At 38.8% G+C, this 17,626-nt stretch overlaps 1 protein-coding gene and 1 pseudogene across 7 annotated transcripts in view; both read left to right on the top strand.

Annotated features, from left to right (window-relative positions):
• The first annotated feature begins 2,303 nt into the window (after positions 1-2,303).
• Positions 2,304-12,557, top strand: LOC146321283 (tripartite motif-containing protein 16-like; annotated as a pseudogene).
• Positions 8,355-17,626, top strand: part of phactr4b (phosphatase and actin regulator 4b) — a 39,101-nt gene continuing 29,829 nt past the window's right edge. For 3 of the 7 annotated variants that reach the window (XM_084726364.1, XM_084726370.1, XM_084726359.1), the window contains exons 1-2: positions 8,465-8,594; positions 17,419-17,533. The gene's annotated coding sequence lies outside the window, so the exon portion shown is untranslated. Of the gene's footprint in view, positions 8,595-8,871; positions 8,992-10,254; positions 10,373-17,418; positions 17,534-17,626 lie in introns of those variants that run through there. The other 4 variants (XM_084726361.1, XM_084726360.1, XM_084726362.1 and 1 more) reach the window with 4 other exon arrangements.

Raw genomic sequence — 17,626 nt, 5'->3', positions numbered from 1 at the left:
TTTGGTTACTTAATCAGTGATATCAGTTTCAGTAAGAGATGCCAGCCAGATTAATATTACAATATCAGTAGTTTAAAAGGTGGAGTAAGCAATTCTGGAGAAAAATAGTTTGGTTGCTGAGTCGTCAAATACCAATACTTTGCACTGGTGATTGTAGGTCATGGTGTCTTAGTATATGGGATGTTGGTATCTTTGCATATTACAGAAACTTTCAGAACTAGTTGCGGTTGCTAATTTATGATTGGACAGTTGCTGTTTGGAGGAGGGGCTTAGCAAAGGGTCAGTTGAGTTTAAAATGGTTGGTTTTAAACATAAATAATGAACTGCAGATAAATAATGTGTTATTCTCTACAGTGGAATAAGGTAGTTAAAGTTAAAGACTTGACATTTGGCATATATATGCATGCAGTGTCATGCTGATTGCTCAATTTAAACATTTCAAACTCAGAGTTCAAACTCAACATTGTCAATGTTTTATCTCTTCAGATTGATGGTTTTACAGTAGGTCTGTTTCATCCATTTCCAGGAGGATGGTAAATTCTCCTACCACAAATGTTTTGATGTTGTACTGACAAGGAAACTGGAAAGGTCATATAAATCATACACTAAGCTTTAAAAGTCCAACAAGTATCATGCTGTCAAGACAAGTGCCAACACCCCTCTCAAACATTAAGGAAATGATGGATTGAGTAATCAGATAACCTGCGAAACCAGGATGATTTCAGATATGGTGCCACACCCCTGTATAAGTGTACCATTGGCATCCTCAGATGTAATCTGCTACATCAAATGCTCACAAGGAAAAAAAGGGAAATTTTATTGGTCTGGGTTTTTCCCTGGTGATCAAAAGGTTTCCTTGTATTATTGGTGTGAAAATTATGAAAGCTTTGAACTGTCCAGGTTTCAGTCTAATAAATACTGCAGGCATGATATCATCTAAGAAAAATTCAATTGCACTGGTAGGTAAGCACTGGTATTTAGGATAAATTAAAACTAAAGCATATTTTTGGAAAAAAAAAAATCCTCTCTCTGAAGTCGGCGGAGAAGCATGCTATCACTGTTGTTTACCACTAGATGGCCTCAGTTACCTTAAACTTAGACTACAACAGATCTCTCGCACACATTGATGTGGCTCATACAACATCAACAAAAGAGACACAATCAACTGGCAAATAAATTAAAGTGTCACCTGATGATATCACCAATTCAACACTTGCTGCTGTGTTTTGTTTTGAGGATGTTCCTTTTAAAATTCTTCTAATACTTCAACCACCAACATAATCAATACTTTTACAAATAAAATGACCAGTAATACTTTAGATTTCTGAATCCAAGACTTAAAACATACTGTTTATGTTGGTATTTTTACTGAACATAATTACACTTTTTCCACCACAGAATCGTTTGTCAATCAGCCTGAGGAAGCTGAGGATGAGTTCAAGAGTTGGACTCTTCAAATCATCCTCATTACACAATGTTTAAATGTAGTGGTGGAAGTAATGAATTAAATTGGAATTAATTGAATTAAAAATTCTCAGTCCATCATACAACAATAATTTAAATATAAATAATGAACTACGGATGTCTTATACCGGTAACACTGGTACATGAAATATACAAACTATGAATGTTGTCTTGCACATACAGTATGTGCAGTGTCATGCTGGTTGCTCATTCTAAACATTTCAAATGCAAAGTTGAAACTCAAATGTCAAAATTTTATCTCCTGGGATTGGTGGTGTTGTTTTATCTGATTACAATATTGTAAGTTGTCATATCACAAAGGTTTTCATATTGTAAGCAAAATTGAACAAAGAAATCATAAACCAAGCTTACGAGCACCACGGTATCAAGACAGGTGCCAACATCCTATATTAGCCACTGAGGAAGTGATGGATTAGGTGTGTTTTATAAATGTACTATTAGCTTCTTCAGCTGAAATAAATACAGTTCTATTAGCTGAGTTTTTCCCTGATAGATCCAAAGGTTTCCTTGTGTTAATGCTGTGGTAACTATCAAAGCTTTATGGGTCCAGTTTAATAATAATTAGGTAAGATAAATCCCAAAAATTAACTCACTGGCAGTAAGTGTAAGATGCATAATCAACATAGACTTCAACTGAGAGCAAACATACCCTACATCTCTCAAACCAAACCTCTTCCTGGAAAGGAGCATGACTTTATTACTCCACCCAGACTTAATTTACTGGCTAGACTAAGCCCCTCCTGCTTTAAGAAGCTCAAAGTCCTTTCTGTACAGACCTTTACTGTTCCCTCCCCTTTCGCAGATTTAACAGTTTAAAGATGGGTGTGGTGAGGGGGTAGGTAGGTTTGGGTTGGTATAGATTTGTGGTGTCAATAAGGGAAGAGTAAAGAATAAACCAGACAACACCACCTGGGGAGTTTCACCCCAGGAAATACTTTAAGGTACCTTGAATATCATTTTTAAAGGTAGGTGGTAAGGCATACAGGCTCATTACTGATTAAGAGGCTGAGATGTGTGTATCACAATTAAAGCAGAAATTTTATTGAATAAGCAAAATAATCAAAGCAAGAAGCAGGGTCTGGAGCTGCTGGAGGAAGAAGATTATTAAAAAACAAGAAATAACCAAAAATGTAATGTAAAAATTACTTTATTACAATTTATGCTAAAAAAAAAAAAAAAAGCCTTGATATAAATTTTAAAAAGTGAATGATACAAAAGTTAAAACTCAGCCCAACATGAGCAAAACTAAAGAAACTAGAAACTGAAATTGTTGAAAGGCAGACTACACAGAGGAGTGCCTAGGGGTGCTACCACTACTCACCACAAGTTGGCACATCAAATGACACAGCAATCCTCAAACAAAAATGGTGCAGTCTGGGGTGTCCCAGTGCAACTACTCACCTCGGGTGTCTAGCCTCTTACCAATATGGCTCTCTACTCCTGAAATAAAGAAACTCACAAAGTAATCAAACACAAACAAAAATGTATCCCAGTTGGCTTAAGAAATGCACAACAACTAAAGATTGGACTAATGGAAACTCAATAAGGGCTACTGTGACAAAATAATAGGCAAAATTGGGAAGAACTAAATCACAAATCAGTAGTTAAACAATAATGGGCAAAAATGAAGCAAAACAGGAATTGCAATACAGGTACAATTCTGCATAAAAGGTGTTTGGCACATACCTGGTCCAGATAATCAAGAGCAGCCACAGCAGGGACAGGGCATGAGGCAGGGAGAACAAAGGCCTACTGGTGTCATATATTGCCTGGCCCTGATTAGGAGATTGGCCAAGGGAGGAGTTGGGCCCAGGCTGCATTTACTCTACACACACAAGTTCTCCTGGACTACTGGGACTGTTCCCACCACATTGGCATAAATACCATGTGATGAAATACAAGAGCTAGAATGTCCATGCACTACAGATCAGTGGATAAACATAAAGGAAACGAGGACAGCTTTTTCTGGTGACAGAACGTGAAACTTACTGGCATTCATCTGATGACTATTCTGGTGACTGCTGGGATGAAGAGAGTGAGAGGAAAACACACAGCTCCCCTCAGTGCAGGCAGAGCTTCACACCAAGGCCTGTCATGGGGAAGAATACCATGTTAGCAGAGTTGGTGGAGGAACTGAAGAAAGTGGGACTTCATGCTGCTTTAACTGATCATTCCCATGCTGGACCTGGAGGTGTGGCCCATCATTACTGCACTGGGAGGAAGCTGAAAGCCTTCAAGTCCTGTCTGATGTGGTTGAAGCCACTTAAAAGCTTCATCTACTCTCGCCATGAGGAGGTGATGAAGATTTTCTGCCACACTGATCAGAAGTGCATCTGTTACCTCTGCTCTATGGATGGTCATAAAGGCCACAACACAGTCTCTGCTGCAGCAGAAAGGGCCGAGAAAGAGAAAGAGCTTGAGGTGAGTCGCCAAAACATCCAACAGAGAGTCCAGAACAGAGAGAAAGAAGTCAAGTTGCTCCAGCAGAGGGTGGAGGCTATTAATCATTCTGCTGATGAAGTTGTGAGGAACAGTCAGAAGATCTTCGCTGAGATGATCCGTCTGATTGAGCAGAGAGGCTCTGAAGTGAAGCAGATCAGATTCAAGCAGAAAACCAAAGTGAGTTGAGCTAAAAAGCTCAAAGAGAAACTGCAGCAGGAGATAACTGAGCTGCAGAGGAAAGACACTGAGCTAGAGCAGCTCTCACACACAGATGATCACCTCCATTTCCTGAACAGCTACCCCTCACTGTCACATCTGAATGAACCTGCAGACTTACACAGCATTGATGTCTGTCTGTGCTTTTTTTGAGGGTGTGACAGCAGTGGAAGCCAGAGATAAAGTGCAGGCTGTTCTGAATGAGGAGTGGGCAAAGATCTCACCGCCAGTGACTGAAGTGGATGTTTTACCACCTCAAGCAGAGCCCGGAACCAGAGCTGAATTTTTGAAATATTCTTGTCAAATCACTCTGGATCCAAATACAGCAAACAAACGTTTGTCATTGTCTGATGGGAATAGAAAAGCAACATTAATGCCAGTGGGCCAGTTATATTTGAGTCACAAAGACAGATTCCTTAACAGATACCAGGGTCTGACTGGACATTGTTACTGGGAAGTGAAGTGGAGTGGGAAAGTTTCAATAACAGTTGCATACAAGAATATCAGTATAACAGGGCCTGTAAATGAATGTGGATTTGACAAATCTTGGGCATTAATATGTTACAATTATATAAATGCAGACATACCATTATAATTCCCATCTCACACCATCCGTTCTCCAGAATTGTTGTTTACCTGGATCATAACGCAGGTCCTCTTTCTTACTACAACATCTCTGAAACCATGACTCTCCTTCACAGACTCCATACCACATTCACTGAGCCTCTCTATGCTGGATTTAGACTTCCAGAAAATATTGCAGATACTGCTGAGTTGTGTGAGCTCATAGACAGGATCTTGAAGTTAGAATATGTAGATTTGCCAGTTGCCCTTTGTAAATGCATCAGAAGGATAGTTGATTGATGAGTGTCATTCCCAAGATGTCAAATACCATTTTGGGTAAGGTTGGTAAAGTGTATCAAGTACAGCACAACACAAAAGAATGAGAAAAGAAGGTACGGGTGGAGGGCTTGGTCTTTGCAGATCCAGGCACTGCCACACACTTCTGGGGTGTTGAGGGTGATGACTGAGAGTGATTACTTTTGTATGAGTCTATGCTTTGTTTTTTGGGGGGCAAATCCTGCATAGTTTGCCTTTAAAGAAAGATTTATTGGTGGTGCTATACAGTGCATGTTGAGGTGTGTCTGCACTGCAGAGATCAAACTTAGTTAGAAGGCCTGTGATGTTTTCTCTTGATTTTGCATTGTTTTCACAGAAATGGAATGAAATGGTGAAATGAAAACAAAACAATTTATTTATATTTGCTAGAGAGTGATTCCATTGTTTTCTTTGTTGAAAGTTGATTCTTATGTTATATTTCCATTATAGTTTTCAACTGTGCATGGAAAATATTACAAAAACTGATGATAACAGAATAAGAATCAGTTAAAGGCAGATTACTACGTGACTGCTGGAAAAAATAATCCTGCTAAAAATGACCGTATTGAGATTTACAGTAATATATATTTACTGTATTCTCCTGTTAATAATAAGTATACAGCGGCTTACAGTATACAGACTATATAGTAAGCATGTCTTCATTTTACAGTAATCATTCTGTAAAAACTACAGAAATTGCTGTATAAATATTATGCAGTAAGGATTTCTTCATTTTACAGTAACAATGCTGTGAAAATTACAGAAATTTGTTACAGTGCACTATGTATATTTTGATGTGACGTCCTCACCCTAAAAACACCATTAGAAACATGCTATTATTGTAAATGGCCAGTAGATGGCCTCAGCTACCTAAAACTATGACTACAGAACATCACAGCAACATCAAGTCATTTAATTTCATTAACAACAGAACTGTTTGACGAAAACTTTAGAAAGTGTGCTTTGATCATCTCAGTAATTCAACAGCTGCTGCTCTGATTTACAGCTTTAGGAAACTGTGGTTATGTTGGTAGATTTAAAGTCATTGTCCAAAAATCAATGGAGGAGCGAAATGTTTGTTTGGTTTAAGGGTTTTCTGCTTATAATACTGGTATTGCTTTAATGCGATCATAATCAATAATTGACATAACATATTACCAATAATACTTAATACTTCAGATTTCTAATCTAAGGTTCTAATCTCATAAGGGGTGCTGAGAAGGGTAGGGAGATATAAAATGATGCATTTGTGACTTGCACCTGTGGTGTTTCACCTCTACACTGCTATTGCGTCTTTAAGTTGGAAAAAAACAATAAAAATATTGATAAAAAAGATATTTCACTTAGGATGGTGGTCTAGCATAACATATAGGGCCATTCTGGGGTCACAGAAAACTTCAATTATTATTTAACCATTGGTGGAAGTAGTATGTATATATTTTATATTTTTAAGTAAAAGTGATAACACAAATGTAGCATCAACATATACTTAATGTATCAAATGTAAAAGTACTCATTATTGCTAATTTCTGTACCATATATATTATATTTCTGGATTATAATCATCAATGTATTAAAGTGGAAGCATGACTTTAATGTTGCAGCTATTAAAGATGGTACTCATTTTAAATACTTAATGTGGGCTGCTGCTGAGAAGCTTGAATTTCCCCAATAAAAATCTTACCTTAGCTTAACCTATGGTAATAAATAATTCATTTCCGACTGATTATATGTTGTGTTATTAATCTGTAAATTAACTATTAACTAAAGCTATCAAATAAATGTGGTGGAGTAAAAAGTATGATGTTTCCCTCTGAAATGTAGTGGAGTTGGCTATAAAATTATAACATGGCAGAGAACAGAAAATACTCAAGTAAAGTACAAGTACAACTGGAAAAATATGAATTACACTTAACAGAATTCGTGAAGGGCAAAATAGCTTATGATACCTGATAGTTGTCTGGGCCTCTGTAGCTACTGATTTTATTTTTGCCGAATAGATTGGATTTAAATGTGTTGTCACTGCATGGACTGGTAAAAGTACTCAGACAACAAAATGCAGTTTAGCATCTAACCAGAAATGCAAAAAGAATTAAAATGCAGAGTATGTACTAATATGCAGTGGTGATAACAATAGAATAAACAGAAAGGGGTAGTTAAGAATATGCAAAGATATACAGAGTGTGAACGCGCTGTGCAGCAGTTACATCAGACAAAATATACAGGCAAATACAATAATGTTAGTATACATAGAATAGACAGCTGGAGATGTGACAGTGTATACATAATAGATCAAATATACAGTATGGACAGTAGTATAAATATGTGTGGGTATATGAAATAGTGCAGTTAAGTGTGTGCAGTAGAGTGTCAGCAGTGAGTAAGTATGGGCCAGCAGCCACTGAGTCATGTTCAGTCTCTGGATGAAGGTGTTTGGAGAGGTGTCCGTGTCCCAATGTGTCTATCACCATGGTATGAATATCTGTTTCAGAGCACTGACAATAGAATAAGCTGTGCTGTATTTTTTAATTGGACCCCATTCATATTCCATTATAGCTTAAGCAAGGCATAAAGTTGATATGGTATGGCAAAAACCATAATAGTGGTGTAGACATTAGGGAGGAATTCTTTCCAAAGCTTGAAAAAAGGGGAAAGAAAGAAAGAAAAAAACCTGTTCAAAATTCCAAAGTAAAGTAACAGAAAGGAAGACATTACCCTTGATTTCAGCAGGAAACAAAGAATGTGCAGTGTTTACCATTAAATATGTCACTTCCTGCCACAACAAAAGAAACATCCAGTGAAACACATATAGAAATTTATGAATATACATTGTACAATGTCCAGCTTACTGCCACTATCTCCATTTGTTTGTTTGATTGTTTTTCTATCTATTGTTATTGTTAAAATCATATTATGTATGTGAATTTTACTAACTTGATTTGATTGAATACTTTGATTACTTATATTACTTACATATTTAATTTAATTTCATTATCTATTTTATTTACTTTTTAACTTTTGCTATTTACATCATTAATGTTATTTTTATTTATTTCATTTATTTACAGTTTTTAATATTACAGTTGTGCTTTGGTAAGACATGCAAATGCTAATTAAAACCTACTGACACTGAAAATTGATATAGTGATAAATTGACAGCAGGATCTATTGCAGGTTTAAATTATGGAATTGTTTATGAATAAAAACGTGGGTATGGGGATGGAAAAGTGAACACATCTGTTATTTCATTATCATGTTGGGGAGTTGCTGGATAATATAACGGAATGCTCCTCCACCCCCACCCGCACCCCCTCCCCACCCCCAGATCAATGCAATGCAATGCCTGGTGGGTACTGGAGTCTTCACAGCACAAAGAGGAGCCATGCTGACAACGCCCACAGTGGAGCAGCAGCTTCCACAGAGAACTACCGGTACCGAGATGCCAAGCTGGGGATGGTTTCCGGTAAGTCCGTGAAATGTTTGGACCGGGTGCTGGAAGAGGGGGAAAGTGTGAGGTGAGAATGACCGGGCTGCTATTTTTGCACTAATTACAAAGGAGGAGGCGGAGGAAGGTGAGTCAGGAGGAGGTAATGTGCGTGCTGAGGTCCCGGGAGAGCAAATATGCCACAGTTAGTGAGTTTGGAGGGGAGATCTATCCGCAGACAAAAACCTAAGTTGCGCTCCAAGATAGCCGATACGAAACAAGCCGGCATCACGAGTAAACTGCACGTTTGCATTGCAGCATTGTGTTTAAACACCTCGGTTTTCTGCACATCGCGGGTACCACAGGGTGAATGTTATTGTGCTGTCTTTTCGCTGAAATCGCTGGTCTTTCACCACCCATTTTCCAACACTGATCTCTGCACAGGCGTCCATGCACAACAAAGGATGCGTGTGATCTCCTGGATGTAGATCGTGTGCGTCGATATTTGTAGTCGGATGACTCTGTCAGTGGGATGCACCTTTAAGGTCTGTATGTCGGTTTTTTCCCATTACGGAGCGTCACTGTGGAAAAAATATTTATAGGCCTCCAGAAACGCTCTGTTATCTACTCTGCAGGCATCAGACAGAGGATGCTGCTTGAATTGGAAAGCTGTTCATTTTCCAAATCAAAGCAGTTTCAATTGTAGCACCTTTCTGAAAGCACAGGGCTGCACAAGGCTTTAAAGATAAAAAGCCTTAGCTAACTTAAAAGATTGACAAATGGATATCTGCTTCTAGGCCTATGCATGCATAGGAAAAGCAAACCAAACTGTCGTTTTCAGTCATTGTTGTCCCAATTGCTCTTTTAAATGGCGGTTTGTATTTAGTCGTTGATGTGTCAGTGACTGGTTGTCTGTTTTATTTTAGTCTGTTTGTATCGACGGTTGTATCGTGTGTTTTTTTAACCTTTGTAAGCATGACTGCATATGATACAATGTTGCTAGCGCACATTAATGCAGAGCATCCGATCACAATAAACATAAATAAACAAAATAAACAATATCAATACAAAAAGGAATGGATACAAGAGTGGAAGGTGTCAGAGTAATATACGCTAAATATTAACGTAAAGTTAAAAAATATATTAAATAAACATGATAGTTAACTAAAACTAAACAAAAGAGCAGTTAACTGAATCAAAAAAAAAAACTTTAGAAAAAACGAATTCTAACTCAAATATATTTACAAAACTTAAGTAATAATAAAATTTGACAAAAAAAAAATGCCAGGAAATGTCTTTAGTTTTAGTCTGTCAATTTGGTCAAGTGTGTCAACACTACAAGCATGAGGACGCATCGTTGTGTGTTTAATTTAAACTTTGTCTTGTAATACCTGTTCTGGACTTCATAAATCTTGCCCCTGACAAATACCCGCTATATTATAGTTAGAAAATCAAATACTATTACTGAAATTAATAAAAAACTAAACTAAAACGAAGTTTAAACAATAAAAAATAAACGGAAACAAGCAAACCCAATATCGAAACTAATGGAGACTAAACCGAATTAAAAACAAAAACAAACTAACTAAATGAAAAATACAAAATTATGATAACTGATAACAAGTCCCACCGTATTTCTCCTGTATTTTAATAGCGTTTTGTACAAAACGTCGTTCATTGGAGATGCTTTTAATTTGAAGGGTATGAGCGGAAGTCGTTGTACCCGTTGTGACGGGTTTGACCCGTTCACTCATCAGCATCTTGAGTCCACTGGCGCGAGATCCGCTCGCAGAGGGGAGAGAGGAGGAGGCAGGTCGATGCACACAAACCGTCCACATACGTACGGCTCCGTTTTCTCCTCCTGCCGGGGGTAACGGCTGCTTTAATTTGATGCTTTTCACACGGTAGACTGAGTCAACCTCTCAGGTAATTTGAATCTTGCCTCAGGAAAGAAAACGCTTAAGTAATAGTAAGTCTAATATCGGCGAGACAATTTAAAAATGAGCGCTACATTTAGATCTAATTAGGGCGAAGAGGGATTGTTCGGGCAAAGATGGAAGACGTGATTCACTTGGTTCGTGCATCTTTCAGTGGCGGTAATTGTAGAATTCTGGTTGACAAAGCTTTCTTCTTTTTTTCCATTTTTTTTTTTTACTCATTCGTTGTTTTAATGACCAAGGAGTGTGGATATATTTCCTGAAGGACAATAAATATCGGATGCCATAAGGACTATATTTATTCAGCAGTTTATTCAGATTGCAAGTGTCAGTTCAAGACACACCTACTGATGGGAGCTCTCATTGTAAGACTGTGTTCTCAACAGGCATAAAAGTGTGTGTGTGAGAGAGACTTTTTAATTATTGTTTTATTGTCTTGTATTTATTCTAATGAGTATTCACTTGTCAATCTGCCACACGCAGGGTTATATTAAAAGGAAAATTCATCCCTTTTCATGTGGATTTCCAGTCAGTGTTCATGGTAAATGTAGTTAATTGAAGTAATAAATTTCTCAGTGTGTCCTATATTGATGAAGAAAACAGTTCTTCTGCTGCAAAATCTGTTGTCCTTCCTGCATCCAGTGATGTCACTGGATATAAGGAAGAACTACAGGCTGTTTCAGCTCAGATTTCTTGTCTCCACCTCTGGGTGGCTAGGGAGCATGCTAGATGAATATCTTTGTCACCTAACGCTATGTTTTGGCCAACAAAGTGTTAGCAATCGGCCAGGGTGGTGACTCCCACTTGGGTGTGGGAGTCACAAGCTTGCCTGAAATGCATCCTGGTACATGTAGGCACTGCTGTATGGCTCTGTGTGCAGGAAAACACAGGCTGCATCTGAAATTCCAAACTAACATGCTATTTACTATGCTAAAGCAGTATGTCAGAAACTTTACTGTGAAACCAATAGTATATGAAGTGCATACTATTTCTGGGGAAATAGCACTACACCAGCATAAATATCCCACAGTGCAATAGTGATGCTAACAACAATGTTATAGAAAAAAACAGACAGCAAGTCAGCTCTAGTATAATGTTATTAATGCTTCAAATAAAATGTAAGGTTTCATTTTATTAGGTGTGTATTTTTTATGTAGTTCATTGTTGGTTTGGGTTACCATGGTAGGGAGGCTTTCATGATGTAACATGAGTTATGCTGAGTAGTGCATCCTAAAAGATATAAGCTATTGTTCATTTACACAAAAGTATATTGAACTACTAACAGTACATGTTTCAGGTATATTGTGCATAGTATGCAATGAAAAGTGCCAGATTTTCCCTTTAAAGCCTGGTTAATAGTCTGGTCAGGTGCCTCCTCTCCCTCTTGAACCTGCATCTCACCTCCTGTACAGTAACATTTCCTCTGGTTTCATCTGCCTGTGGTGTAATAGCTTCTGAAGTTAATGTGCTCTTCCAAGGAAAAAAAAATGCTGCCTCATGGCTTGTGTTGTAGCTCTTTCCGCTTCCCATTGGAAGCCCCCCCCCTCCACTTTAATGGGCCATTAAGAGGCAACCACAGATAGTTAAGCTGTCAGCTGGGCCTGATTGATTTGGTTAGACCACAGATTAGACTGATGTGTGCCTGAGATTCCTCCAGAGCTCTCAGCTAAATGTCTCTCCTCCACCCTTCCCGTATCCTCCCTCCTTCAGGCGGGGAGCAGAGGTGGACGACCAGGTTTTGAGGTGGAGATGCTGAATGTAAAGTGCCATGTAGTGAAGGTGCATTGTGGTGAGTGAAGGCACGTCCCCCCGCAGTGCAGTCTTCTTCACACAGGTGGAGGGACACTGAGGAAGAAAAGTTTAGCAAAGGCGAGGAGGAGCATTTTGGGCTCCTTGTAAAAGTGGGCCACTGGTCCCTGTGGTGAGTGATGCTTTTCTGGGGCAGGCTCGGTGATGACGCTCACCCAGCCCGGATTGGGAACAGACACCCTCGTCCATCCACTTCGGAGAGGGGTGCGGAAACTGTGCAGCTCGGATACACACTGCAGGAAGGTCCAAGCGGCGACACTGCAGGTCCGGCTTTGCTTTCCAAACAGCAGCCACTTTTTTCTGCTCCACACATTGATACCTCTCTGGAGCAGGCCTGTAAGTATGCTTCAGCTCAGTCCACCTGAATCAGGACCTACTGGTATTAAATCACTTTTGTAAGAGCGTAACTTGTTAAGAAGTCTAAAGTGTGGAGTTAATGATTTTCCTCCACTGACTTTGGCGGCTTTTTGTGCCCAAAAACCCGAGCCCTGGAGTGAGAAGCGCACTGCTATTTAAAGATGGCATAACTCAGCCAGCTGCTGCCGTTTCCGCTCCCATCGTAATTGAATCAGCGCTAGTAGAGTGCGCCAGTGAGGGTGTGTGCGCTCCACAGAAGATTATACAGTCGCGACTTCTAGGCGGTCTGTAACGGCTACTTTCACATACCTGATTGGTGGCTTCTTTTCCTGGTGAGTGTGTTTGTGGGACGGAAGCTGGGAAGAGGACAAAATCCCAGCCGGTATCATCCGTGGTAGAGGATGTGGGTTTGTAATGGATGTCTTCAAACAAAGTAGTTGCTTCTGATTGTATAGAGTTGTAGACAAGATTATAGTATGAGTGGGGATTGATGAGGTGGGGAGGTAACTCTTGACTCATTTATTTACAGAATATTCAAGCTCCAGTTGGGTGTTTATGTTATCATTTGTTTGTGTGCGTCATGTCCTCTTTGATCTGTTTGCCCAGCGCTGTGAAGTGACTTGTGGTGGCTGCCAGAGAAAATATCCTTCATGACGGTGAGTGTCAGAGGTCCTGCGCAGTCGAGTCAGACTCATCACCTTCGTATCGATCCGTTGTGTGTGGCAGAGAGCAGGGAGAGGGTTAACAACTCAAAAGGGAACTAGGCCATCAACATCCCTTTTTTATGGGCACATTCTGAGACTGGCTGAGAGCGTGACAGAAACAGCAAGTGAAATGGCAATATTTGATGCTGGAATGTATCTGCTCAAGCCAGTTCTTTTTTTTTTTCTTGGATCGTCTATGTTATACTTGACATGCAGTGATGCGTGCAAGTGTTATGCATACATAACATATGAGGCTGTGGCTGAAATGGTGGAAAATTCTCTGTGTTTGGAGCTCTACCCCCTCACTGCCTCAAATCCGCTCGTACTTTCAGACACCAAAGATATTTTCTCTTTCCCCGCATAGAGCGAAACGCTCACCACTCAGCTCGATTATTTTGAGTCATCCAGCCAAGGCTGTGGCACTGGGCGGGAGTGTAAAAAATTTCATCTGCGACCACGGATACATCTGCCTCCTCTCAGTGGTGTTAGGGTTCTCCTCCAGTCTGCTTGCTCTCTACTATGAAAGCTAGAATACTTTAACTCCACTTTATGTAAAGTAAGGTAGGATTATTGGCCTGTTTGTTGTCCAGGTGTTGTTTCTCAGGCTTCTTCTTTTGATAGGGAAGTTCAGCTTTGAATCAGCCAGTAAATTGGCCTGGAAGAGGAACAGAGAAGAATGCCAAAATACAGAATATGATTTTAGGAAACTGTCTCAGTTGGTTTACACGTCTGATTTGTGTATCAGGACATTGCACACCCACACATGTGCCTCAGACAGACAGAGAGCGTGAATTTAATGCAGGACAATGATTATATTAATAGTCATGTCAAAGGGCCTTCAGTGGCCTGGACACCATCAAGTCTGTAAGAGGCTCTCACTCTTATCTGATGCTGCAATTTGGTTAAACCAGTAACTCAGTCAAATATAAGATGATAAGGGGCTCCATTAGACCACCAGATGGAATAACTTTGCAATAAAATTCATGTGTAATGTTGAGAGAGGAACTGAAGGAATTTTTGTGGCCTCGTTTAGGGTCGGAGTTTGGGTCATACATGTAGTTTTTTCACTGATAATCACACACATTTTTCTCATGGTGTGTCCTCTTTGGTTTGTCATGAAAAGCAAATGTCAGTGCTTGTTTTTCTCAATCGCCAGAAAAAGATGTGGCTGCAGTGATTTGCATTCCAGTGTTTTATGAAGCTGTTAATCCTGCAACTAATGTTTATTTAAATTTCATCATTTTCTTTTTTTAAGTGATTTAGTAAGTTCTGCTCAGTTCTTTAGAGCCCGAGGTTATGTCTTGAACATAGAATTTACAATTTTACAAACAACTTAAATGATTATAAGATTCACAAAACTGTTATCAATTTATTGAGTAACGGTTTCAACAGCAGCTGCAGCTAATGATTATTTCATTATCAATTAATCTGATGATTATTTTCGCACCAAAGTGAAGTCTGTAAATGGCTTTTTTCTTCCAATCCCATAGACTGTAAAAAAAAAACAAAACATGAGGATGCAAACTTTGACTAGAGAAAAACAGGCATAAAACGTAAAAAATGTAGCTAGCTACTTACTGGGAAAAATGAACGGGTGACCCCCTTGGAGTGTTTTTTGGTACAACTGGATGCTGAACAAGAGATTTTAGGTCACCAAAATACAACTAACCTTCATGAACACACTGTGAAAGGGTTAAAGATGAAAACACAGACAACCAAAAACAGCTTCACAGCTATGACAATGAACACAGTGCTATGAATACGCATTGCTATGCCTCTGTCCTGATTGACAGGTCGCTGTAGATTGACATAGCCGTGCCCTAAAGCATGTCAAGCTTTATCGTCATCTATTTTACTATAAATGGGACCATAGTTTACAAAATGACCATCATGCTGTATAGAAGAAGAGTTGAAAACTAATTATTAAGACCATAAACTCATTGTGAAACTGTTAAATGTAGTAATAAATCAGTCAGTTTCTCATAGACTTCTAAACGATCAGACTTCTTTTTATAGTCAGTGAACTCCCTGCTGGCCATGAGAAAGAATGCAGGTTTAAGTCACTTCCTCATTGACTTCACTTATCAGAACTGGTGACTACATCCACATTTATGCAGTCTATGATCCAGGCAACACAAAGATATATAGTATGTCACGTATGGTAAAGAAAAACTCAAATCTTCACATTTGGGAGGTGAAAGCCATCAAATGTTTGAAATTTTTGCTTTAAAAAATTAGTAAAACAATCATTCTGTTATCAACATAGTTGATTTACTTTCTCTTGATTGACAGAGTAATCATTTCAGATCTACAAGAAATGCATCACACTACTTTTTATAGTTTTTCCATCCTCTCTTATAGTGTAGTGCCACCCTAGAATTCATCATCTTTCCTCTGAGCTAACAAGAACAGAAGTTGATATTTACAATATGCAACAGGTGAAGTAAAGTAAAGCCTGCTCAGTTTCTTTTATGAGAACCTTCTGTTACCCAGAATAAGATGTACTGGTAGTTCAGTTTCCAAGAGTCTCTGTAGAGTTAAACCACAGCTGACTCTGTTTTTACCTGCTCTGCAGCCCTCTGCTTTATCAGCCTGCCATGTCTTTTGCCAATGTATGTCTTTAATATTTCTAAACCCTATTCAATAAGTATTTGCTTTGCCAGCCCAGTCAGCTAAAATCATCATGCATAAATTGCCCACTTCAGGTACTTAAAAGGGTTAGTTCATGGTTATGAAGTGATGCACTTGGCCAACAAAAGTGTTTAATTATATTATTGAAGTGTTTCGATGATTGCGTTTTGACTTTTTTTCACATGTGAACAGTCTGAACAATGCCCAGTTGGAAGCAAAGGTCTGAGTGTGTGCCAGGAAACTGTTCTCCCACAAGATTTTAACACTACCATCAGTGTGACGTAATGGAAATCGATTCACGCTTCAGTCATCCAGTTTTGAGGATCACTGTGGCATTATTGTCTCTTTTTAGATTACCGTAGCGGTGTTCTCCTGTAGTCCTGCAGTCCGTCTGCTTCAAGTTTTAGACACACTTTCATGAACCTTTATGTTTTGTCTCTTTTTAAGGGCCCTTGTTGTGTTCTCTGTTTCAGTTTGTCCTTCTGCACTCATTCATTCACGCATTCAAATACATACAAGTTCCTCACATTGTCCTGCTGCAAAGTATGTACAACTTCATACTTTGTCTCTCCTTTCTCCTCTTCCATTCTTCCATACATCTCCATTGTCCAACTTTTATTAACCTTAAAAAAATGTGCGGTTACAGCAGATTTGCTCAAGGTAGTGACATTACAAATAAATTACAAATGAGTTGATGTTCCTTCCTGATGTTTAATAGTTTCTCTCTGGCGATGGCACTTCTACGCAGGGCAGCAGCTTGAGGCTCTATGTGAGCTTGACTCCAACTGGACTAATAATATCTGGTGCTGGCCCTGAAGCACAATATGTAAAACGGCAGCTTTGCTGCATGATAGGCAGGAAAAGTGGATCCTTATGTTGCATCTCCTAGATCAGGCGTGATGTCACCTTCGTGCTGTGAACTTTTTGACTCCATTTACACCTTGAATTTTGCTCTATACACTAGGACTGTGTGGCATGGCCCTAAAATAATATCACAGCATTTTAGTATTTAGTAGGATTTCTGCGATGATCATATTGTTGACAGTCTCACTCACCGTAGCTATTGAGCTTCCCTCACAGGATTATTGCCTCTCCTCGTACTTATCTGGGTGCTTCTACTTGAGGTGGTGAAATTAGTTTGTATTTCCCCTTTTTGTTGTTATAGTCATCTTGGACTTTCATATTACAATGGTTTGTACATTTGAGGCATGTTCAATCTGATTAGTCTACGATTCATTTAATGCTTTGGTTAATAATCATAATTGATTGAAGAGTCATAATAGATTAAACATTGCAGCCCTATTATATATAAAACCTGTGCAATGTTACGAGCAATGTTACTTTTGCTTTCATCAGTACTTGTTGTTGTTGTGTAATGGTTTGACATCATTATATCAATTTGTCGTAATATTACTGTGATCACAAACCTGATTTTTTTTTATTATATAAAAAATTATACTGATATTATAATGAGCAATACAATAACTGTTCACAACTAACTATGATTTAATCCTCTTTGTTTTTTCTTTATCAGAGAGGTTAAGATGGGTGGAGCTGCTGTCTTAAGCATGCTGGAGACCTGAAGAAATACTGCTCAACTGCTGCTGAGGACCTCAACCACCCCAACCCCACCCATGACTTTCTATAGTGTATGTTTGTTTATGTCTACCTTTTATATATTTTCACAAATCCATAACACAGACAGAACAATGTCACACACGTCAAAAAATATTAAAGGATTG

Source organism: Lutjanus erythropterus, chromosome 9 (assembly GCF_056507025.1).
Source record: "Lutjanus erythropterus isolate fLutEry1 chromosome 9, fLutEry1.hap2, whole genome shotgun sequence".
In the NCBI taxonomy this organism is placed as follows: Eukaryota; Metazoa; Chordata; class Actinopteri; order Lutjaniformes; family Lutjanidae; genus Lutjanus; species Lutjanus erythropterus.
The sequence above is the reverse complement of the archived record's forward strand: the minus strand, read 5'-3'. Positions and strand labels throughout refer to the sequence as shown.